Source organism: Falco rusticolus, chromosome 2 (assembly GCF_015220075.1).
Source record: "Falco rusticolus isolate bFalRus1 chromosome 2, bFalRus1.pri, whole genome shotgun sequence".
Lineage (NCBI taxonomy): Eukaryota > Metazoa > Chordata > Aves > Falconiformes > Falconidae > Falco > Falco rusticolus.
In genome coordinates, this window is record NC_051188.1 from 106,739,376 (window position 1) to 106,765,083 (window position 25,708).

The 25,708-nt window shown below is 38.0% G+C and overlaps 1 long non-coding RNA gene across 1 annotated transcript in view; it reads right to left on the reverse strand.

The window, feature by feature from the left end:
• The window catches only part of LOC119143756, a 301,625-nt gene extending 290,488 nt beyond the window's left edge, over nucleotides 1-11,137 (reverse strand). Inside the window, exon 1 of the long non-coding RNA XR_005102782.1 lies at nucleotides 10,855-11,137. This is a non-coding gene — a long non-coding RNA (uncharacterized LOC119143756). The remainder of the gene's footprint in view (nucleotides 1-10,854) is intronic.
• Between the last annotated feature and the right edge of the window lie 14,571 nt (nucleotides 11,138-25,708).

The window sequence follows — 25,708 nt, forward strand, 5'->3', positions numbered from 1 at the left end:
AGGGAGGACAGAACCAATGGGCTGAACCAACGGATTTTAAGTACAGTGTGAAATAAACTTTCTACTATCAAAGTTTAAAATATGCTGAGTGCAGGACAATGGGAGAGAAAATTGTCTGATTCACTAGCTATACACAAAAGTTGGAAGAGAACTGATAAATGGATTATCTCAACAGCTAAATTCTTAGAAATCAGTTCCGTACTTTCCATTCCCTCCTATGACTCTACCTTTCCCAAATACAGTAGAGGATGCATTTGGTTATTTGCCACCAACTGAATTCTTCGAAGTACTTTAATGCTTAATATATATTTGTACCACTTTTTAGAGTACACCTTACTGACACGGATCAGAAAATGCAATGTAAAAGTCCAGATGAACAGACAGATCTCTGACTGCAGTGATTCTGTATCCTTCAGCATTGTGAGTCAAAGCTAAATGTCCTTGATATACACACTTGCACTTAGGCAATGTGTGATAAACTTTATTTACAAAAACTCTTGAATAGAGCAAAATAATACCACTTACAGAGACAAGTGGGAGATATCAGCTTTGCTTACATATAATGTGAACATGGTACCAACATACATTTTATTAACATTATTTTGTAGTAGAATCTACATGTTCTTGTATCTCATTAATATATAACATAACATGAGACTGTCCACATCTCAAAGAAATAAGGTGGGATTTATGAACTGAAGCTGATAGAATTTGCAGCAACAATAAATATGAAGAGTATTCCATGCTATTCTGATACACACTACATTGCACTGCTTTTGTTTCTTTTCTTTTCTTGTTTTTTTTTGGTTTGGTTTGGTTGTTTTGTTGGGGTTTTTTTGGTCAATTGGACAGGATTTATGACTTTGTAATTGTTGTGTAACAACACTAGTTCCTGATTTTGATTAGGCCTCCAGTGCCATCAAAAAATGCTCTGATTGTTATCATGAATACTAAAATTAAAATAACAACTGCATTGGTAGGAAGGCAAGAGGATTTGAAAGTTATAAAGATGTCTTTGGAAAAATTTAATAAGTCACATTAAAAATAAGCAATACAGGTAATGAGAACCGTGACAAGAAATGACAGGAAACTAATAATATAGCTACCAGTTACAAGAGCCTAACTATTAGGACTACGATGCAACTGGTTATGAGGTGCGCAAAATTTGTACCCAGGTCTCTCTCAGAGATACATTTTAATGAAGATATATATTTCTGTTTTCAATAGACATCATTGTAAAAGAAACTACGTTAATCCAAAAGGAGGCAGAGCAGGTAAGTTGAAGAAGAAAAGAAATATTAGTCATTTATTCCATACCTAGAGCTGCTAGTGACATCATGTCTCACATACCCACCCCACTCCAATGCCTGTTCTTGTCTAGCTGTAGACCTCTGACTTCAAATCAGGGCAAGGTATCAGAGTATAAATGACTGCTCAGCCTTTGTTTGGACTGGCATTTCAGGCTGTGTCTGCACCTCCTATCATAGCCATGTTTCTAAAAGCCTGTCTGCCAGAAGCACCAAAGAAAGCAGACAGATTTTTGAAAATAATCTGTATTGCATTTCTCCACCTAGCATTTCTATTTCTTTTGACACCGCAGCTGTGACTTGCACAGTGTGAAACCCTGGATGCTCCGTTGGCCTCCCTGTAGTGGACCCTGAAAAAGCACACATCAGAGTAAGGCAAGTTTTGCCCCAAATAGCTCACAACGTCTACATAGGCCAAGAGGGAATAGGTGATTATCGTACCTCCCTACAGGGAAAATGACTGGTAATGCAATAAAATCACAGGCTACTTCAGATATTTATCAGAATGGCATAGGAAAATGCAGCTGTTGGGCAGGTCTTTATTTAGTCAGCTAAGTCAAAACTTTTTGAAAATACACGATTATAGTCCCAAATACATGCCAGAAAATGAATATGTATACTAAAATTATGTAACTATATCAACAAGAGTTAGCATTCACATCAACATTCATGTTGATGTTGGCTCCCAAACTGTTGTCTCACAAATTTGGATTGAAAACAAAACTACCCAGTGTCTTCAAAAAGAACTTGGAAAAAAATTGCAAATGCAATTATTATTATTTTTTATAATTACACTATGTCGACCATTTAGAATTATTTCCACAGAAGCATTAAAACCCAGAAATTTCCAGGTATTTGTGACTGTTGTAACTTTCTAAAAATTGTGGAAACAACACTTTGTTGCTGTTCAGTGACTCAAATGGAAATATATTTTGTTACAAAACACCAACAGATTGTCAAATCCTTACAGTCTTGTTTTCAGCTTTAACTAGTGCTTGGGTGCTATTTACAATGTAAATATTTATTTTCAGTATGGCAATCATCATTATAATAGTCTTAATCCTATGTCCACACTTTGCAGGGCAAGAAACAAAAGGAAATAATTTCGGTTTTATAGACCAATTAAAGCAGCTGGTTTAACAATGAATGCTTTTACCAGAAATATCTACATTCACATGTACTTTGTCCATTCTGCTTGGACAATAAACATACATAATTTTCAAGATGTTGCATCTATCATCATGAACTATGTCTTAATAATTTAAAGGCACAAACCATTGCAACTGTCTCACAAAAAATCACAGACTAATTGAAGTGATCTACAGGAAACAGCCATAGAACATAAATTTTGTGTGAGAAGTTAATGGGCATCTAAGAAGAAGCTATTTCACACACAGAGTGGTTGTTTCATAGGTATTTCATGGGCAGGCTTCAGGTCAGGACAGCATCCTTCAGTTAACAGAAAAGAGAAATACAGTCTTACAGCCTAATACAGCAGCTTGCTGGAAGTTATCACAACATAAAATTTTCATGTAGCAAGATGTTTCACCATTTCATATTTTTTTTCACCACCAAGATCGTCAAGGTATAGCAATTTCAAAACTTTATGTTGAATGGGGCATGCCAAAAGAATTTTAAAATTCAGAAATATTTCAGCTTTGCTGATAAACACCTTTGCACATTAAAAAAACCCAAAAGACCAAAATACCTTGGTTTAATTGACTGCAGTGTTTCAACACACGTTATTTCATGCACCATCAAAATTCCTCTATCTTCTATTATCACAATGTAATAACTAAAAAGAACGATTTAGTGGCTTGCTGTTTTCATTTTTGTGCATATACCATCAGCTCAGCTATGTTTTGTTTATTATAACTACAATCAATACATGCCTGTACTCAGCACTGAGGAAAATTCGAATGGTATTATACTTAGCACCTCAGGGAACATAGTAATTCATGTACCATAACACATCAGAAAGTCCAGTACCCTATCTCTGACAGTAGATGCTCAAGGCAAAAGAGTAAGGACACACAAACACATAAAGATAGTTTTCTGCTATAACTTCCCAGTCTTCAGCAATTCACATCTCAAGGACTTCCTGAGTTAGAGGTAATGTCATTGTGTTCAACAGTTCTTCATGAATTTTTCATTCATTAATTGGACTGAACACTCTTTGAATAAGGGTAATTTTTTTGAGTCAGGAGTGTCCCACAGTGAAGAGTTCCATAGCACAATTTTATGCGTGTGTATGAAGATACTGCCTATTGTTTCTTTTGAGCATGGACTGTAAAAAGGGGAAGCTCAACTATTATTCTGATAAAACAACATACTAAAATGAAACACGTTACATGCAGTTTTGTCAGACCAACTCAAAAATACATTTTTCATTAGGTGATGTTTGTTTCTGAAGTGACTTGACCTGCAGTGGAATATTATTTTTCCATTCCTTACCTGTTTTAAACTTGAAAATTTTTGGTAGCAAACATTACACAAAGCTAACTCAGATTTTACAGAAACAGTAATTTTCATTGGACAACCAGCACAATTATAAATTTCAATGCACTCTACCAGCTGCAAAACACTCCAAATTCTGCACACTAGATCAGATGCACTAAAATGGTCATGAATGAGCTACAGGGTGTTTTCCAGAGCAGACCTTGTAAGTTTCTTCTTATATCAACCCTAGTAGGACCAAACACCACTTCACCTTCCCTGGAAAGTCCAAAATGTTTTAAATATGTTTCTTATTGCCATTTGGCCTCTGTTCAAAGCCTTTGAGAAAACTAGTTAACAGTCCCTAAATCTATATCTCCTTTATGATGAATATAAAAGAAAAATCCCCTAGATTTCTTAGTGTCCAGGCAAAGTTAAATCCTAAGGATGAAGCAGCTAATAACAGAAGCAGCAAGCCTTGCTTCCTTGATACAATCCTCATATTAGAGCTCAGTCATCCTCATATTGCTGCCTCAGCCCAAAGTTTCCTGTCGCTCTCAGAGTGCTCCAAACCACCAACTTCAGACACAAAAAAATATCCATTTCTTTTTGTAATGGACAAGAAGATGTGATTATACTTCATCAGATACTGAGCAGGTTGTGCTCGGTGCATTTTTCCACCTCCATACACAGTTATTAAACTGATTTCCAGGAATAAAAGAACTCAACAACAAGGATTCAACCAGGGTAAAAATAGCTTTTGATAGATTTCAAAACAATGACATTGCATTCATAGCTTCTTGCGGTCATGTTAAGTTCCCCAGTGATTCAGTTTCTAGCTTTCTGCCCTGGAAGTTAAAAGCCCTCCACTTATATTTTTACAACTACAATTCTGCACAAAATTTATACTCTGCCAGACTAAGAACACTGCCAGCAAGTATGGGAAGTCTGTGCATGTCATATAAATTAATTACAAAATATGGCCTTTCACGAAGAAAGTTCTTTCCAGTTCCAATCATTTTGATGATAGCTTGTAACTATAAGAATGAGGGTTGGTTCTTGACTTTCATGATAATTTTGGCTCATATGGTTTTTGTGACCCTCTATTTCGCCATTTTGGATATATACTGCACAGTGCAGAGCCATCTGATGAAACTGAATTTATCTCAACTACACTAGGGATCTACCTCAGCTAATTAGGCTAGCTGCAAAGATAAATTAGCTCATACCTTGTTAACAGAGCAAGCCTGCTTCTACTGCCAAGGTAACTTGGCTCATGGTGAAGCTGGTATCTACTCAGAACTGTACCATTTGCACACTACTCCTGGTTTACTTCTCCCCCGTCTTATGGTTATACTTTGCCTGAGATTACCTGAATATTCTTTAATATTTATCTTGCCAATCTAAGTTCCTTTAAAATGTCTGTGTCATAGGACCTTTTGGACTAGTTCATTCATGTTGAAAGAAAGCCAACCCCCACACACAACCCAGCCTTCTAACCTAAGAATTTGGTAAAGATATTTCTCTACATTTGCCCTCCAGAGATAGCTTTCATTTCTTCATGAACTCAAATGAGATCACAATCATAAACTGTTATAAATCATGGTACTTTCTTTTATTTTTCAGTCCAGTCAGTATCACTTCTTTAATCCTCCTGAATACACTTCCCAAAAGTACTAAGTGATAGTTTTCATAACAAAGTATTAGCACCTAATTTTATAGTTGCTGGACAGTAACACAGAGGTCAGTTTCTCTCAGTGAAAACAATCGTCTTAAATTTATTGGGTTAAGGATTTTCTAATAGCAAGATATTTTCTCTTTTCATTTAAATGCAAGAATAAAATGGAAAAAAAAAAATACACTAATAAAACATGTCTGGATTCCAAAATATTCACTAAGCACCAAACAGCATTGACATCTAACATGAAAAATGAAAACAACTGTTAAGACTAAATATAAACACAACCATAAAAGTCAGCAATTTACCACCTTGAACATCAAAGCTCCTGTCTGATGGCCTTCAGGGTGACATAGTCCAACATGCACTGCTCAGCTGCCCTGCCATTAGCCACCAGTACAATGAAGAAATTTCACAGCAGCGTTTAGGCCAAGACCAAGCCCCTTTTCTAGTATTACCCTTAAGTCATTGTAGGACTGACCTTGAACAACTGATGACTCTTTTTATCTATTATTCACCATCCTTTCTACACTTGCTTCTAGAAAATAGTTTTCAGTCTCTTACAGCCTTTTTCTCATACAGAGAATAGCCATTGTACTCCATTTCCCACAGCCTAATTTAAAGTAAGGAAAGCTAAAGTGTCACAGTAAAATAGTAACTGCTCTTGTTTACCCAAGATCGTGTTTTGATGCAGTATTAAAGTATCCCATAAATAAACTCCTCCTTCCACACTCTTAGACAAGTATGTATCTCAGTACTGGCTAAAACCAGAATAAACATTCTGTACTCAAAGAACATTTATATGTCTGAGTGAGATATATATGTACATACTAGTCTAGATTTTTAAATCAAGCTCAGCGAGGCCGATATTTCTCCATTGCTTTCTACCATTTCACTGTTGCCTGTAAAATAAGCTAGTGTATCTAATAGCTCAAAATCCCATGCCTTTAGCTAAACATATTCAGGGTATTCTAGTCTTGATTTATGCCTTAGTATTAAAAAACAATTCAATTTAGCATGCTGCAAAAAGAGAGGATGTACAGGCCTTTTAAATGGTAGCAGATGAAAGGTCATCAACAAAAAAGAAACAATTACATCTTTCTCACAGTTGCTTTTTTTCTTTGAAGGAACAACCTAGAAGTTATTGGTTTCTTAGTGTATTTTCCCAGTATTGTCACCCTTAATTCTAAGAACTGATTGAATGAATCTCTGTTTAAAAACTGAATATTTGAAGAAAAAGGAAAATTCTCTCAAACTATAAAAAAAGACATGACAAAAATTTAAATGCAGTAATTCACATTATCAGTCATCTCTGCCATCCAATCTCATTGTTTTCATTATAAATGGCACAGCTTGAGCTGCAAAAAGTAGGATTTTTATAGACTATATAATGGCAGAAAAAAATTCAGTATCTATACCCTCTTCAGGTAGGTGTCCTACTTGGAAACATCAGACATTGAAATAATAGGCTTTTGTTGGAAGAAATATGTTGAATGGACTTTTTGTCAGGACTTTCATCAGAAAGCAGGAATACTAGCAGAGGAGAACAGAATCAAGTACGATATATTTGTTCGCAGAAGTAGTAATTTCCAGATGTAATTTCCAGTGGCTGTTATTTGCTGGCTTATCCTCGAGAATGATATAACCCTTCTTTTAAATAGGATGAACTATGACAAACACCATGCTCTACTTACTCTGCTTCCTCATTTCAAGGTAGAGTGCAGCTATCATAAAGATGATTTGTCTCTCTGTGATCCATCAAATCATTATGTTCTTCTGTATTGTTTTTCCTATTGATCCCTAGTATTGAAAACCCAAGGACTATATGGAAGTTGTTCTTCACTGGAGCATCATAGAATCATAGAATGGTTTGGATTGGAGGGGACCTTAAAGATCATGTAGTTCCAACCCCACTGCCATCGGCAGGGGCAACTTTCACCAGACCAGGTTGCTCGAAGCCTCACCCAACCTGGCCTTGAACACTTGCAGGGATGGGACATCTACAGCTTCTCTGGGAAACCTGTTCCAGTGTCTCACCACCCTCACAGTAATGAATTTCTATCTAATATCTAATCTAAATCTACCCTCTTTTGGTTTAAAATCATTACCCCTTCTTCTATCGCTACAGGCGCTACTAAAAAGTCTGTCCCCATCTTTCTTATAAGCCCACTTTAAGTATTGAAAGGCTGCTATAGGGTGTCCCCAGAGCCGCCTTCTATCCATGCTGAACACCACCAGCTCTTTCAGCCTGTCCTCATAGCAGAGGTTCTCCAGCCCTCTGATCACCTTTGTAGCCCTCCTCTGGGCTCGCTCCAACATCAATGGTCTATGAAGCTTTCTTCCTCATGGCTAGCTTGGCATGAGTCAAGGAGTTGGCAGTAACCACCAACCTGTTCATCTAAACTTTAGCTTATTTCTAGGCCACAGGAAACAAGGGTTTTCCCTTGTTGCTTTAAATAATACCAATTTTTTGTACAGTATTTTGAATATGACAGAATATTCAGGTCTGAGGTCATGTCTTCCCTCTAAAAAGATTCTTTAAATGTCAGCCACCAGATAAGCCCTATTTAACTATCATTCCTCTAATGTCAGAAGAATGTCTGTTCCTAAACATTAGCACTTCCAATTTTCAGCCACATTAAGGATCTTTTTCTCTCTTCTAGAAGGTTAAACGGGAGATGATGACAAGAAGATGACTCCTCCCCATTGCTATACATCTCAATAGTACTGTAATAAACACAGCTTGTGTAGGATTAGTTGCTACAGTTGTACTGTTGTTCTTCAATGAGAAATATGTAAGCTCTAAGAGAGGTGAGATAAACATGCTAAATCAGACTTTTCTTCTCTTTCTCCCCAATACTTGCCCTCTCTCTTCCTTAATTTAAAATAACAACTCTGCTATCGCTAACAGAAATGGTTATGCCACTTGTACATAAGTAAAAATTCCACTCCTTTATATGCTTACATAAAATGAATATTTATAAAAACAGCATCTTGGGATGTTTTGTTTGTGGTTTAGAGATTTTATTTATGTGAATGAAAGAAAAGAAAACAGTAGGCCACGGTGTTGGTAGATATACTACATGTGGCAGCAGTGCACATTCTATAGAAAATAGAGTTCCACAATGCTGGGGTTTCTCTTTCTCTGTCCCCACACAGCTGCTTTCACTAGTCTTTGGATGCCCTACAGAGCTTTTATGAGCAGATACAATTCATAAACTTGTATTTTCAGAGAATTTGTAGATTCTAAATTTCTGAGATTTGCTACTTCGTTGTGAAGTTTCTATATTTTCTACATTCTTAGCCCCTTTTGGTATCTGTTTTTCATTCACTATTAGTTGATAATGCATCCTGTTGAATGCATCAAATAATATTAGATTCTCAACTTGGGAAATGCAGCTCCAGTCCTAACTAACATACCATCAGCATATTAACTAGAAAATTACCTTATCAGCAAGGAAAACATCATGTTTTTAATGTAGCAGTAATCATCAGCTAAATCAATAACCTGAGTTTTAAAACGTTTAGCAAGAGCCACAGAATAGCCACCAGTTTCTATTTTCTTCTGCTCTGCCGCTCTGCCCCTGTTAGCCACCCCAAATGTTCTCACAGCCTGGATTTCAGCACATGGTACATTCAACACACTTTTGATGAATTCCTGTAAATGTTCAGGTTTTATGCTCTGGTATTCTCAAGTATTCCTGCTTCCAAGAAAACCAAATTTATAACGTGAGGGGAGGCTGCATATTTCTGGCACATGCAGTTGTGCAGATGTTATTCCTTAAGGAAGACTATCTTGATAGCCTCCATGAATAATGGCTACGAGATGGCAAGGAGCCAACAGTTCTCTTATAGCAGAAGGTATAAAACCACTCTCCTACTGAAAGAAGGCCCCCAGTAGGATAATATATTATTACGCATGATTCAAATTACAGGATCTGCAGCAGGGGAGCTAGTGGCTGAATCAGGACAGCCGCACACAGAATACTGATGATGGGATGATGGAATGCATCATGCATTGAAAGAGCTATGGTTTAGTGTTTAAATCCTCTGTATTTTCAAAGTGACTACAAGGATCAATATATAGCTGAAGCTCCATAAACAAATTGTACATTACTGTGTGCATGGAGCAGGCAAGTTATCACGTTGTAACAAAAATTCTATTTAAGAATACTTCTTCAAATAAAATTTTGCTTTACCAAAGACTTGACCTCTTGAAGCCCACTAGCAATAGATATAGCTTTAATTTAATAACACAATATTGAATTTGTCTCATATCTGATTCTGTTTCAGCTATTAGAATACTGAAGAGCAAAACCTTGCCTCATTAGATTATGCGGTCTGAAATCTCTGCATTCCACAGTATTCTGGGCTGGTTTTAAATTGTTCGCACAACAAATTACTTTACCCACAAAGAACTAAATCCAAATGTTCAACACAATGTTGGCTTGCCCAAATGTTTTCCATTTATAATTGAACACATCTCAAGAAAATGTGCATGTTTATTATTTTTAAAAAACCCAAAACCAACACACACAAACCTATTCCCTAATATGAAAAGCTGGCTAGAGAATAGTTTTTCAAGCTAAGATCTAATCTTTTCTGTGTAGATTAAGCACATCTGAAGTAAAAAGAGAAATAGCTAAACAAAAATTTTATATTTCGCTTTGCTGCAACATACCCTGAAGCAGTATGCAAGCTCTCCATTGACTTCCTTTCATACTGGCTCTTGTATTCAGTTATTCTGGTAAATGGATGCAAATCAGGTGCATTGTGTTGAGGTGGAAGGAAGGGGGTGAAATTTGTTCAGAAATGATCTCAGTTCTATTCATTAATAAAATGACATCTTGGCTGAAAGTGGTGAAGAATGAAATATAACAGTACTGAACTTCACTCAGTTGTAACAGATGCATGTAAGAACCTTTAGAGAAAGCCAGATATGTAAAACGGCCACAGCGAAATGATTTCTGAAGCATTACAATAAGTACTTAGACCGTGATGGCAGCTAAAGATGCAAACTCAATGCTGCAGCAACACCCTTTTTACCTTCCAAGATGGTTAAAGGTAATCTCAGGCTATAATTGGAGGAAGCAGTACCACATTAGGTAAGGACTACAAGGAGACAAACATACATGAAAGAAAAATATATGCACAATATTAACAATAAAAGACTCTTTTAAAGGTTTTATGGGGCCAACAGAAAAAAAAATGGAACAATGCCCATGGTTACCTGCAGAGACAGCACACAGTTAAAAAAAAAAAAAAAATAATCAGGAAAAATGTAGCCACCTTTTGCATAGCGATTCAAATTATGCTGGCAGAATAATTAATGGAGGACCTAATCTCTGTGAGGAAAAAAAAAAAAAAAAAAGAAAAGAAAAAAGGATACGTTAAACAAAGTTCATTACTGCATGATGTAAATGAGTTTCTCACCAGTGATGTCACTGATTGGCTGGGATGTAGAGCTGGTTTCGAACAGTGCAGCATGGCCGGATTGGCTGCTAGCTCTTCTGGTTACTGCCTGCTTGGGCAGCGGTCGAACCAGACACTTTCTGTCTCTCTTGTTGTCGTTTGAAGCAAATCTTGTTCAGCCCAGCTGTGTCTCCATAGTAGTGGCACCCTAAGAGAGTCTCCCTCCTGCTTCCCACAGCTCATCTGTAAGGCGGTCGCTGCTGTGAAATACCAGCCTTTGGCACGGAGCCCAGACTGCGTTGTTAGATCCGTCTATAATACAGAAAAGAATTTTTTTAAAGCAGTTCTTTCACCGAATTACATCCTAAGAAGGATTAATAAGCACTAAATTGCAACTGATTTGTGGACTTTTAAATTATGTAGCTAGCACACTTCCTGAAATAAAACATTATCTAACCTGCAATAGCACAGCATCATTGGTTTAAAAAAAAAAAAAAAAGGAAAAAGAAAAAAATGAAAAAAAATGAAAAAAATGAAAGAAAGCAAGAAATAGAATCAACAACTCTTCTTTGTTTACCTTGATTACAAAAAAAATTCTTCGTTTTTTTTCCCCCCTAGAATGGTAACTGATATCTTGGTGCTACACAAGAATATTTTAAACTATCGCTAGTTTTCTATTTACATCCAAGTCATTATTTTCAGGTTAAGACCAGGGATCTTAATTAGCATTCTCTTTAACTATGCAAACTGAGACAGGGCATGAAAGAAAAATGCTGTATGGAAGAGACAGAGAGAAAGAGAGAGAGAGAGGAAGAAGGAATAAAAAAAAAAATAAATCTGTGCAGCTTTTACAGTTCAGCTGTCTGACCCCCTGCAAAAAGAATGCAGTCATATCAACTTTGCCAGACAATGGAGTACCTACAGGCTTTCCTCTAGACAAGTCCTTTATAACCAGTCAGTATTATGTGCTGCAGACAGTGGCCAATCGCTAAGCTGCTTTCTACAGCAGTGACACAATAGGTGCACTGGCCACACTGTCCTCCTAGCCTCTGACAGCGGTTCAGGTTCATTTTTTGTACACTGGAATACGCATATGTCTTTAATGTTCCTACTGTATGAAAAAAAAATATCAGCCTAAGCTTGCTTTGTTTTGCTATAATTACATCAGCCTAATTACTGCAGCCGAGCCGCAGTGCCACTGCTCAGAGCGGCGCATAGGCATGCACGTCATATAAATATGCATGAGCACGCCTGCTTATTTAAATACAAAAATGCATCAATTGCTGGTGGTGCCTTTTTGGTTTTGTTTTCTGCATGTCCTTCCTCCCCCCTCCAACACCCATTCCTGATGAACCAAATGAGTTAAGGATGCCTAGCAAATACGGTCACCATTTTCTCCCTTTATTTATCCAAACTTTTATTCGTTCTGTTCTAATTGCATGCATTCAGTAGGAACTAAAAAAAAAAATTTCAAATGCAAATGAGTGTCAGTTAGTAAGGGGAAGGGTATTGCAGACCTAGGGCATTTTTCTCCCTTGTCACTAGCCATCAGAGTAAGCGCTTGTAAATTAATCTGCATGCACTCCATCACAGCCACGCATCAGATGCCCAGTTCTTATTAAAAGCATCATGATCCCCCAGCATGTGCACGCATCCAGCTTGTGTGTTTGGGTATTCTGTAATTACAGCATCTCTTGTAACAGTACCTGAATCCACTCATATAGTCAAAAGATTAAATCATCACTATTCACATATTAGACAGACATAATTGGGCACATTCTATAATGGGAATCGCCATGCTAATTTTTGTGATTTTATGCATGGGATTTACATATTCATGAAGAGAATAGCTGTTATGACCGCCGACAGAGCAACATGAAAAGAAAAGACACCATTCTTCAGCACACAGAGTATACAAAACCTAGGGGGAAAAGATGCAGCATATGGCGACAAGGAAAAGAAGTTGTTTGGCTTTCAAGGGTTATTTTATTTCCTATTTATAAATTCTGGGTAGACGGCTTACAAAAACATGTGAGTATTCTAAACACAAAGGCAAAGTAAATCTGTGTTATTAGTAATCATCCACTAGTAGCTGAAATAAAATAATTTTCCAGTTGGTGCCCAATGTTCTGCAAGTTTTACCTTTGCTTTAAAGACCATTTTCAGTTTATGGATGCTTAGGACATATTCCTCCAGGAATGCACAAAAATACTAACGAATCAGAACGGAATAGAAATTCCATCCCATATTTAAAAATCTTTATTCTAATGCCTGCTCTGAATTAGGGAGCTACACCTTTCCCAGGAAAGCTGGTGTTCTTCATTATCATAGGTGATTTTTTCCCAACTTATTAGAACTGCACGTTTTCCAAATATGATGAAACATATCCTCTTAATGATTTTCAGGTTCTAACGTTTTTTAAAGAATAAAAAAAAAATAATCACCAGAGTATAGATAATTCAGGCAGTATTGAACAAAGTGCACATTGATTTTACTAACATTTTTCAAACAAATAGATAAATAGAAAACACACATTATGATTACTGTAACCTTGTTCCTTTCATGCATTCATTATAATTATTTCTAAATGTTTGTTTATTTCTCTGGTATCTGCCGCTCAAAACGTCCCAAATTTCCTTATAAAAGCCAGAAAACATTACCTACAGATGTGTGCTTTTCCTTACATTTTCCTACATTTGGTAAAGATAATAGCACAGATAGCAAGGTGAAAATACTTAATTTTTCCAGTGGGAAATGAAAAATTTTAATGCAATAGCCATACGTTTGATAGGCCTTGTTGTATATAAGTTTATACAAAACAGTATATTTAATACTACCACAAAAGAACAAAAAAGAGCTTTTTTTTTCTTTACATTCAGATACTATACATCTCTTTGAATCACAGTCTGTCATGCAGTAACACTTTTTTAATGACAGAAACTATATCATATATTACATCATGAAAAATACATTACAAAAGGTGATAGAATTTGTATAATGTATCAGATTTAACTAACGTTATTGAAAGTGTATTTGAAAATAATCACAAGAAATTGCTTTTGGTTCTCTAAAGTAGATTTTTTATTTTTCAAAAGCAAAATAAACAGTAAAAAAAAAATTAAACCCATTAATATTAACTAAAGAGTATTTCTTCAACCAGAACACTATTATTGTCTTTGTCAAGACGATAAGCTGCCAAATACCTTCTTTGTGTTTTTCTCTACCTAAAATTCAAACTCCAGCAGCTTGAAATCTGTGAGCTAATTATTAATTTTTCACTTTAGCTTACATGTCTGGGCTATGACATCATATAGCACAAAAATAAGCTCCATTGCTAAAAGGAAAGCATTTAGAGAACTGAACGGTGATATAATTTTTAAGATACCAGCCTTTTAAAAACCTTAGCATGGCCTCTATTCAAGAGCCTTACTCCATAATGCCAAGTACATTAGTGCTAACTTGAAGCTTTTGTTAGAGGATAACATCTGAAAACTTCATATATTCATGGAAAAATTTGAGGTAGTTTTCCTTAGAGAAAATATGTGATTTTGTGTTATGTGCTTACTGATAGAGAAAAATTAATGTTTCTTGGTTTTAGCAAGGAACCTGACAAATTACATGCACTGTACTGAAGTAAATAAAATCACATACCTCTAAACGTGGACAGATTGCTGTCTTATTTTATAGTCCCTACTGTACTGTGTTGTGGTTTTGGGTTGTTGTTTTTTGTTTAATTCATTCAGCAGAGAAAATATTTGTAACAATAGTACAAGTCTAGAAATTTCAGCAAAAATATTATCTGATTTGTTATACCTGGCATCAAATGAAATGGACAACAGTCAAAAAAAATACATCTTTGTCTAGAGTTAGGTTTCTATTTCTACAATTGCATCTTGTATCACATCAGTTCTCTGCATCCTTCATTAATTATAATTGCTGTTTTCTTTACAAACTACCATCTTTTGTTCCGTACTTTTATAGCATGTAGTACTATTATCCTCTGTCCTTTACTGAAGTTCTTATAAATTCCCAGATTAAACCACACTACGTCAACAACATTAGTTATGACGATATTATACCTGCTACATCTTCAGCTTCCAAATTATGGTCTGAATTTTCAAACAATACTCAGGCTCTGGCATCCATGTTTAAACCCTGGTCCTGCTATAAGCTTCATTCCAGAAAACTACCATGTAACTGAAATTTAAGATTCTAAAGCAGGTTGTCTGACTTTCATAAGTGCCAGAAACCTGCAGCTCAATTATACGCTACAGGAGCTCCTGTTAACTGAACTGCCTTAATACGATGCAGATGCCAAACACTTTGCTCTTATAAAGGACCTGATGCAGATATTGACCTGACTTTTTTTGGTTTAATAACTCTTACAATCCCAAATGCTCTGATGGTGGAATAGAGCTTTCCAGTTTTGGGCTTGTAACCTTCCATGGAGAAGCAGCAACAGCATGGGAGGTTAAAAATGTAGCATTCAATATTACTACTTAAATTTGTGGCACCATAAGGCTAGTATTTGGGTTGATGTTAAATATCAGGTCTGTAAAAAAAGTTGCAGTAAAAAAAAGTTTACTTATCATCTAATAATCTCTGTATCTAGTATCTGTATCTGGAGAAGTGCTAGAAACTTGGAAATTCATTGCCCAGGGCCTAAATAGATTAGCTGTAAACTACTCTGGCTTTATAGCACTGACAGAGACACACAGATTAAAATTCACTGAAGGATTTCCCCCATTGTAACTTTCATGAAAATATCCAACCAAGCAAACCTACGTGGGAATAGTGAGATGCAGTAATTTTTCTCCCTTTTTAAATTAAGATTTTCCAGGAAACCTTGCAGCGCTATATACCTAATAAATACAGAGCCTACGTTTTTAAAAACTTACTTAATAAAAGGAGATAAAGGTGCATTATTTTGAGGTAAAATCATAACCTGTTTAACATGTAATGTTTCATACATTCTTTGGGGATTTCCCCCCATTTTTCCATATTTTTATTTATTATTAAAAATAATGGAAGTAAATAAAATAATGGAAGTAAATTTGCTCGGTCCTTTTAAATGTCATTGAGGAGTCACACGTAGGAAATTCTTCAATTAATCTGCTTCAAGAATACATTAAAAATATTTGCCTAAAGTCTTTGTCACTCTAAAAGCATGTGCAGTTCTAGTGAGAAACTCACCTTCATTTACCTCTTGAAGAAACTTATTTTAGGGTTATTTTAACCTTCATTTCCTACTCAGTTGCATCTTCCCCTTACTCAGAATTCACCCTTCCCTCAGGCTCTACTTAGTCCTCCTGAAGAGGAAAAATTTAGTGATACACTTTTGACAGTATTTTCATGAAACTGATTGTACAGACATGTAAACAGATGATTAAGTGTCTGTTTCTCCACAGTAGCTATAGTGCTGTAAGCACTTTTACTTTGCAGTACCCCACCCACCATAAACCTAATTTCACTTACCTGTCTCTCATTTATTTGGAAAAAGGATACTCTGGGCAACATTACATTGGCTGTTACTATGTATTTGACCCGTTGTCTTCATAGCCTACCATAAGCTGTTGCTGTAACTGAGTTAACTGAACTAAACTGCTGATTTAACATAGTTTTCCTTCTTTCTCTTGCACATGTATTAAGTAAACCTCAATAAATGTCCATTTCCAGTAGCAAACACTCTGGGTTTTATCATTTGATACAAGTGCCAAAGCAACTGCATATTAAATGATGGATCTACTTTCAAATGTTGTTTTATCTCAAGATGAGTAAGAGAGTCTATCTGAAGGCCCCTAAATGATACGGTACTGTTGAATGTTTGAATTACCAGGACCCAGAGATGAAGATAATAATTTTCAGCTTTACATTAGTCTCCTTATTCATGATGATGTACCATTGCTGTGAAGAGGACTAAACACACCCATCTACATCAAGGATTTTTGTTGTATTAAAAATATGCATCTAGGACACACTTGGAATTTCTTAATTTAAATTGAACATGAGAGCCTACTTTTAATGTAGTCTATTTTGGGTAATATTTCAGCACATCATGAAGCCACTGGCTAAGCAGAAAACCTGTAACTCCAAGCTGTAACTCCACTTATCTGCCAACTGTTTTGTAACTTCAGGTTAACTTTCCTCAAATACAGAAAACAATCACTGCATTTGAAAGAAAATGCTAAGTTAAGGAGTCCTTTAAGCCCAAGATGTCTAAATACAAAGTACAAGATGTCAAGAGCAAGATAACAGTCCCCTGAGTCCACATGTTAAATCTCCCAGGGAGGCAATGTCAGTCTGGGCTACTGGGTGCCAGTGACAAAAACACCAAGGCAACAAAGGATGGCTACTGACAGGTACCTCTGACATGTTGTTACACAAGGAAGTTCCACTGCTTCCCCTAAACCGCAGAAAACCCCAATCGTTAGTACATAGCACACACATTGCACCTTGTAAGCTAGCAATCAGGGCAGGATTTGGCAGTCTGTGTTTAGTATTAAAAATCTTAGTGCCACCTGGACTCCCAGGATGGGAGACCATGAGTCCTGTGCGGTGGCTGCCCAACATATGGAAATGCCTTGGATACATACTGATATTTTAAGTGGCAGTCAGTGTCTAGTTTTAAAATACTGAATCCTACCCTCAGACTTTATCTTCACCTTTCAAACAAAATGAATCTTGAAGCAGGGCAGTCTGGGGTTTTTTGTTGTTGGATTTGTTTGTTGGGTTTTTTTTTCTCTGTCTGGAAGCCACAGTCTAGAAAATCCACTCAGCAGCAAGCATCTGCCATCCCTTTTGGGCATGTCTACTCGGCGAAACACAGTGCCACAGAAAATACAGTCTTGGGCAGCATTTGCAGTACAATATCATTATGACAGTCTTTTGTATTGTGGCAGGCTGATGTTGGCTGGCTGCCATATGCCCATGCAGCCACTCCCTCACTGCCCCTCCTCAACAAGACAGGGGAAGAAAATAAGATGCAAAAGCTCATGGGTCAAGATAAAGACAGGACAATGACACACCAATTTCCTTCGCTGGTAAAACAGACTCACCTTGGAGAAAAGTAATTTAACTCATTGCCTTCCCTCAGTGGCTCAGAGTGGATGAGGAGCGGGGGTCACTGTCAGTCAGTAACAGCTCCTCTCTGCCACTCCTTCCTCCTCACATTCTTTCCCTGTTCCAGTGTGGGTCCTTCCCACAGGCTACAGTCCTTCAGGATAAACCTGCTCCTGTGTGTGTTCTCCATATGTTGCAGATTCCTTCAGGGCACATACACCTGCTCCAGTGTGGGGTCCTCCACAGGCTGCAGTGTGGATATCTGCTCCACCATGTTCATCTCTACAGGCTACAGGGAAATGCCTGCTCAGGCACCTGGGGCACCTCCATTCCCTGCCCTCTCCCCTCGGGCCAGCCGGGCTGTTCCTGACCCGTACCCCCCTCAGCGCCGGCAGCGCTGCCCTCCCTCGCGCAGGTTTCCCCACGGCCATGGCGGCCATGGCGGCTGCGGGGCCCGGCCTTGCCCTGCGCTGGGGCCGTTGGAGCCGGCTGGAACCGGCTGGAACCGGCTGTGCCCGGCACGGGGCAGCCCCGGCCGCACCCCACAGGGGCCGCCCCCAGCCAGCACCTCCACACCTACACCCGGTGTGCACTGTTGCCTCTTTCTTGACTGAAAAACTTCAACAGTGAACACACACGTTTTTCCTTGACTGATAATGTGTTTAAATGAACACACACATTGTGTTCAAAGTTTGCCTGTGTGAAGCACCACTGTGAAGTAGTTACAGTGCTTATGGCTTTTCACCCCAAGCTGAGATTTCTCTACAGAGTGCTTTAGTTTTCCATGGACAGGTATCCTTAGCCAGCCTTCAGGACAAAACATGTATAAAGACCATTTTCTGTCCAATAGTTACATTCCTCCTGCACACAGATAAAAGAGACTCCTGATCCTGTCTCACCTCCACAAAGCTAGAGAAAATTCTCTCACAAGAAAAAAATTCTCACAAGACTTGCTCAAAACCTCATTCTCAGACTTCTCTGGTAATGGGTTGCTGGGTTGATCTAAAAGGCTACTGTCCCCAGTCACGAACCTGCAATGCAGGAGCAGGACAACCCTTTGAGAGCAAAACCAGTAGAAATAACTTCCACTGGCTGCTGCTCTACCCAGGCCCACAGGTCTGAGCAAGGACAGGTAACAAAACTGCTCCACAGCCTTTAGAAGTCCTCCAAATGAGTGTGTTGCTGAAGAAAGGAACAAATAACATAATGCCTACTTTAACTGGCAAAGGACAAAAATATTGACCAACTCAACCCCAGGTACAGAGCCATGGGAATACCCAGGTGAGGATGCCCAAGCACTTCTTTTTTACTAAGGAGAAAACTTGCCTACCTATTACATTAGGTCTTCCCCCTTTACATAATTCTTAGGAAGCACAGCCAGGCATCAATCACAGAACCCTATGTATTACTTTAATAGCTAGGATTAATAAATTACAGGTTTCCTAGTATAAATACACGTGTATTCATTACAAGCTGCTATTTGAAACGTATTGATAATTGTGAAAGGATTTGGACTGTTCCCAAGTCAAACTGTGCACTCTGCGCAATAGCAACCTTCTCTGCAATGATCACTGCCATAGCCTGTATCATAGCCCGCCTCTTGATTTAACACACCTAGGTGATGCTGAAATCCTTGAAAAATCTATCCTCTATAAGTCTATCCTTGATAAAATCAGTACAAGATGCTCCTTGAATGTAATGCACAAGGCATGTAAGAAATGCATAAGGGAACACCAAACTAGGATACTGGTGCTGCACGGCTCGCAATCCTCCCAGCAGAGGGATGCTGCCTTTGAGCACTCAGAGGTTGGCCCAGTTCTTCTAGTGAGCAGGCTTCTCTACATAGACCTAGGAATTCTCTGCTCTAGAGGCACTTGGCCGAGTTTCTCACCCTGGTCTCCTGATGGACAAGGTCAAGGGTTGCTTTGAAAGGGTCCAAGATTCCCTGTGGGGACCGGGCAGAAAGTCAGAGGAGTCTCTGCCTCATCAGAGGTTCTAGCCTGAGCAACGTGTGCTGTAAAAATCAGGATTCTGTGCTGTTCCCCACAACTGTTTAGCTTGTTGGTTTTGTTTAACTTATCTAGGAGTAAAGTGGCCGTGCCTAAGAAATTTCGTTATTAAAAAAAAAATTGAGCTGCCACAGCCAGATTAATTATGCAAAAGGATGAGTAATCACTTGAAGTATTTTCAGCAGTTGTCACCCTAGTTTCACAGCTTACATGGTCAACAGGTGAGGCCCTTGACAAACAACAGTGTTACCAGAAACTGAATCTGTATAGGGGAAACTGCCTAAGAAAGCCAGATCTGTGCCCATGATCAGCAACACCCTGCTGTAGGACCTGTCTACTGGTACCACTTACAGCTGTCAGGAACCTGCCCAGAGAGACACTGGACCAGGTTGCAAGTAGTGGCGTACTTCAAAACTGATTTCCAGTCTAGTTATTTCTGAGGATTGGTGACTTGTCCTAGGAGTAAATAAGGCCAAGGGAGATTGAAATAATATGTGCAGAGGGACTTGCAGAGAGACAAAGCTGCTTTCTTCATTCTGACTGAAAAAAATAGCTCTTTAGGCAAAAGAAAAACTCTGCTCAGAGCAGACAGTGAACTATAAAACACAGTGCAAACATTCCTAAAAACATTATTCTATTCCTGTAAGCCTTGGTAGCTATTTCCAAGGACCTTAAATAGAAGGAACCAGTCAGGGGTGGGGTGAGGGTGGAGACTTATTTGTATAAATAATATATCTTGATATATTTGTTAAGTATTAGACCAGTATTAAAGCAGAGATCCTCAAAATACTCATGAAAGGTATGGCTGTTACCTTTGTAATTTTACAGATGGAACTTTAATCTCGGAGTTATGAAGCTAAAAAGGTAGCAAGTAGAAACGAAACATTCATCTCCTAAATTCTCCTTCCTGTGAATAGATCTAAAGCAAAAACAGGAATCAGCCTGATCTAAACTATGTAAGAATTCAGTGTTAGCGCAGCTTAGAAGACTTTAATTTTTTATTAGCTTTCATTATACTTGTATGCAATGCAACATACATAGAACATACTTTGTATATAAGAAAAAAAAAACACATGTGTTACCTTCACCTGCAGTTACAGTAAATACCAGGGAGAAAACAAAGGAGAAAAATTTGAATTGGGTAAATTATCTAAATTCACAAGTTAGTAAGCATACATACAACTCTTGCAGCAAGCTGACAAAACATTATTCTGCAGCAAGGTTTCCCATCACCAACTGAATGCAATCACTAAAACTATGTATGAAAGAAGGGCTAATCCTACAGTCCATAAAAATTCCTTTTGCTTTGAACAGTATTTTGCTCCTGGATTTGAGGCATGAGAACTGAGTGCTCTTTTCCCATGAACTGTAAGGGGAAAATGCTCCTGACACCATTAGCTTGCTTTGCCATAGCAAAGATAAACTCTCCTACATCAAATGAAAGATGTTACATTCCACAAGGTCTTTCAGAATTGCATAGATAGGTCACTCAGAACACAATGCCTGTATTAACTGGTGGGTTTTTTTTGCTTCAAAAAGGATGTTTTGGCCCTCTACTTGAAAATACAGGTGGGAGATAGAGGGTGGGAGAGGAAGTCTTAATGAATACATGCTCAAGGAAACATTCAGTGATTACATTGCGGGATTCCCATTAATATCAGTGGGGGTTGTTTAGGGATTTAGCTATACAATGCCTTAAAAACAAGCATCACAGGTAGGAGGACATAACTGCTTTGAATTTGTCTGTACCCCTACGTCTTCAGCCAGGGAGGTTAATAAAAGGTTTAAAGAGAAGCAGTGGCAGAATAGCAGTTCTGATGTGATGGCAATGCTGCCTGTCCTGCTGGGCTCTCAAGCCTATTTGACGTGTCACTTCTTGCCATCACTGCACAGCTGGGCGAAATGCAGGCATAGAATTATGTGCACTGTGCACTTAAGCATCAGCCCGCCCAGAACGTTCAAGTGAGCAAAACCACTACAGAACTGAACATGTTTGGCTTTACTTCCATTTTCCACCAATAAAAACATTCAGATTTCTCTGACTTCTTAGGAAAAAATAGATGAAGAACCTCACAAAAGTTCAGAAAATTCAGGAACAAGCTCATGTTACTTCTATCCTTTTCAACGCCTTATGATTTACCTTTTAGTTAGGATTTTGATGAAAGCCTTAAGTAACAGGGGGTTTGTACTAAAAAACCTATTTCTGCTCTTATCTAAAGCACTAGACTACAATTTAGTATAAAAAAATTAATCAAAAAGGAGCAATCTTCAATATATTATGTGACCTGTAAGAAATATTTAGCATTAATCATTCTGGAGGTAGCTAGAAAAGGAAAGGAACAGGAGAAAAATCTGTAAGGCAATGAGGATGCAGTCAACATCAAACTTTGAATGCTCAGGAAGACAGGCAACAAGAAGAACTCGACAAAAGTTATTAGAAGGAATTCTGTGGTGGTAAGATTTTGGTAAATTTTTTTGTTGAGAAATAAAAGTTTCTTCAGGCAAGAAAGCATCCTACCTGCCTTGCAGTGTTGGGGAAACATAGAATTTCATTCCTTTATAAACCTGCTCGCAAAATACGAAAAGTACTGTCCTGAGGAAGCAGTATGGTGGCTAGCACTAAGGTAAGAGAAGTACAGTCGTGCCATCATTTTGTCGGTCCCCAAATGCTGGTACACTGCAAATCTACATCTTCTGTTCTAACTACTTCACCTAAGCACTAACACATCTGGAGTACCCACCCTGCTACAAAACAGGCCTTCAGACCTGAAATTCATGTAGACAATATGACCACATAAAGAACTCTTGAACAAAGACCAAATGAAAAAGATGCGAGACGTGTAAACGGACTGTGGAGATGAAACACATCATTACAAGTTAAAGTCAGAGCATTAATGTCTGCTGTGTTGCTATGCAAGGTCTGAGCGTATGGCTTGCTGCGGTATGTAAACCTCTTTATATGAACTTCAGTGCATCAAGGGATTGACATAGACATTGATTATGCTGCATGCTATCCGTCCCACATGTCGACACAGCAGTATTTATTTTTTTTCTTTTCTTTTTTTTTTTAAAAAAAACCCTTACAGGAGGCAGGCATTACTTATGCTCCCATTTTTTTCAGCATAATCACTCAAGAAAGTGATCATCAGGTGCAAGAGTCTTGCCCTGTTTGGCAGAACAATGATTATAAGTGTTCCATGGTCAGAGGATTTAGCTCATTTCCCACATCTACACAAGCCTTCCATACATATTTTGTTACAATATAAAGATGATGAGAAACACAGTATATACTTTCTTTCCATAAATGTAACATGCAGATTTGTATGTTCTCCCTCTTGCAATGGAAGGAAATAAATTCTCACGGGCTCTGATCCACCTCGCTTTCTGTTTCCTTCTTTTCTGTTTTCACCGTGCTTTTCAGAGGCTGCAGAGGTCTGATTCTGCCCCTAAAACTTGGGATGACATAAACCAGTTTTTCCCTAACCATGAGTGAGAAGATTTCACCCTGCCTGATCCAACTATTCTATATGCCAACCTGCATTAATCCAAACAATACATCCCCACAGGCTTTGAGAAGCTGTGTTAGTAGGGTTAGATAAGGAACACTAATAGTACTGTTGATTTCAGGTGTTCTGTCCCCTACAGGTCCTGCAATCATTTATATAAAGACACTTTCCAACTAATAACCAACGCTAAAACCACGGAGGAGTACAGGATTTATGCATTGTGAACTTTTCTGTGTGGCAGTAAACCAAAACGAATCATTTCCATGACTGTATCTGATCTTGCCAATCATTTGCATGATGCAATATATATTGTTCTGCAACTAACCTGCTATGTATTTCCAAGTAAAAATATCAAGAATGATAATATTTATACACATCAACAAGAAACACACTTGTTTATGTGCAAAGAAAAGATTAAAGTCTGACTGAAAAACCTCCAATGGGTATTGCTGTCGGGTAAAGGTACATGTTTTCCCATGTGCACATTATGCATGGACACTGAGTCAGTAAATGAAAGAATAGTTACAGAAGCACATGTATAAAAAATGTTTAAACATAATTTGTCCCATATGTGCTATTCTAAATGCGAATATTTTTTTTTCCAAAGATTTTTTTCTCCTCCCCTCAAATCCTGAAACTTGAAGTAATAACTATTTATTTACAGAAAACACTCCAGCTATTTTTTGTTTTCTCCTTTCCTGCTATACGCTCCACTCAATGTACCAGAAATTCATTTTCCACAAAAAATATTGTTGAAGGTGCATAAAGAAGAAAGACAATGCTGCATATACCTTTTAATACTTAGTACTAGCCACTGTCTACACTTCGAATGCAGGTGTGGCTGCCTAAAACCAGTCAAGATAGTTCTTTTACATGATACATTTTTGCCATTTGCAGGAAACCAGAGCAACTCAACATGATAAATGCAAATAAAGCAATGGACAGCAGTCAAATCTTGCAAAACCTTGACAGAAAAAAAGTGAACATGTTCCCTTAATTATTGTCAGATGACATGTATGACATATATGTCATCTGTTGTCTTATGTGTATCTCTCAGAGGAAATGCTTTGCAGCCTTTTGGTGTGGAAATTTACATAGCCCAGCTTCAAAACACTGTACGTCTCACATGGCCACAAACCATGTCCTCTCAAGTGTCACATCCCATTGCCCCGACACTGTTTGGAAAGCTACGCCCTGCTGTTCGTGAACATCCAACAAGGGATTACTTCATCCTTGTTTTCTCCTGCTGGAAAGTCAAGGCTGACTTCAAAACCGAAACAGTCAGTCTCTTGTCACCGAAAATTTGATCAGGTGTTCCTCCATTGCAGCAGTTCGGATTACATTTCTAACAAATACCACAAGCAGCAAAATGCTTTTTGCTATTAAATCCCTTACATAAGTGTTGACAGTAACTCAAACCAGCTGAGGCAAAGTGCAAGATACATGGATAGTGTTGCTGTTCTTGTTGTTAAATTTTTATTGTGCTGTTGATAAATGATGATACCCACTGGAACATGATTCTTTATTATTTTTTGGACTCTGAATATCATCACAGTTTCAAGTGCTACATTAACTTCTGGGAGATTTCATTATAAGACCCTAGCAAATGAGGAAACACGATGAGAAGCTGTAACACTTCTGACGTGGCCAGTCTAATAGGGAGCCAGAAATGCTTTCATTTAAAATGAAAATGAAAGGAAAAAAAACCCAAACCCTTAGCCTAGAACCATCTTGTGCTGCAATAATAATTGCCTTTATCCACCATGCTACTCATGTCAGCCATGGTGTACAATAAATGTTCCAGTAAAGTACTGAATAAGCCATATTGTCTGGAAATGGTTGTACCTGCCAGTCATGGTATTAGGGAATTAATAAAGATGCATATCCAACAGTTTAGTAAGATTACTCCAAAGAGAGGGATTGTTTTGTCCCAAGTCTCTTTGTGCACTTTTGAGACAGAGCAAATGAACAATCCTTCCTTCCTCTTCCCTGTCCCCTGCCACTACCAAAAAAAACCATTTGACTTAAAAGCATGCAGAGGTTACTACTACACAGCCATAAATACAGACAGATGAGTGAAAATAAGTGCACATATCTGGTAATCAAATCCTCTGGACAGAGCCAAAAAAGAGAAAAAGGTTGATAGGAAGAGAAGCACCCATCCAGGAAAGCAAGGCTCAGCAAGAAAGGAAAGGCAGTACAGCTCTCTGACTCTGTGCCGATGGAGCTTATGGGCATGAGGTTCAGTCTGTTCCAGTGAGGGAAAGGATCTACAAGAAAAAGGGAGAAGGCGGCATGAAG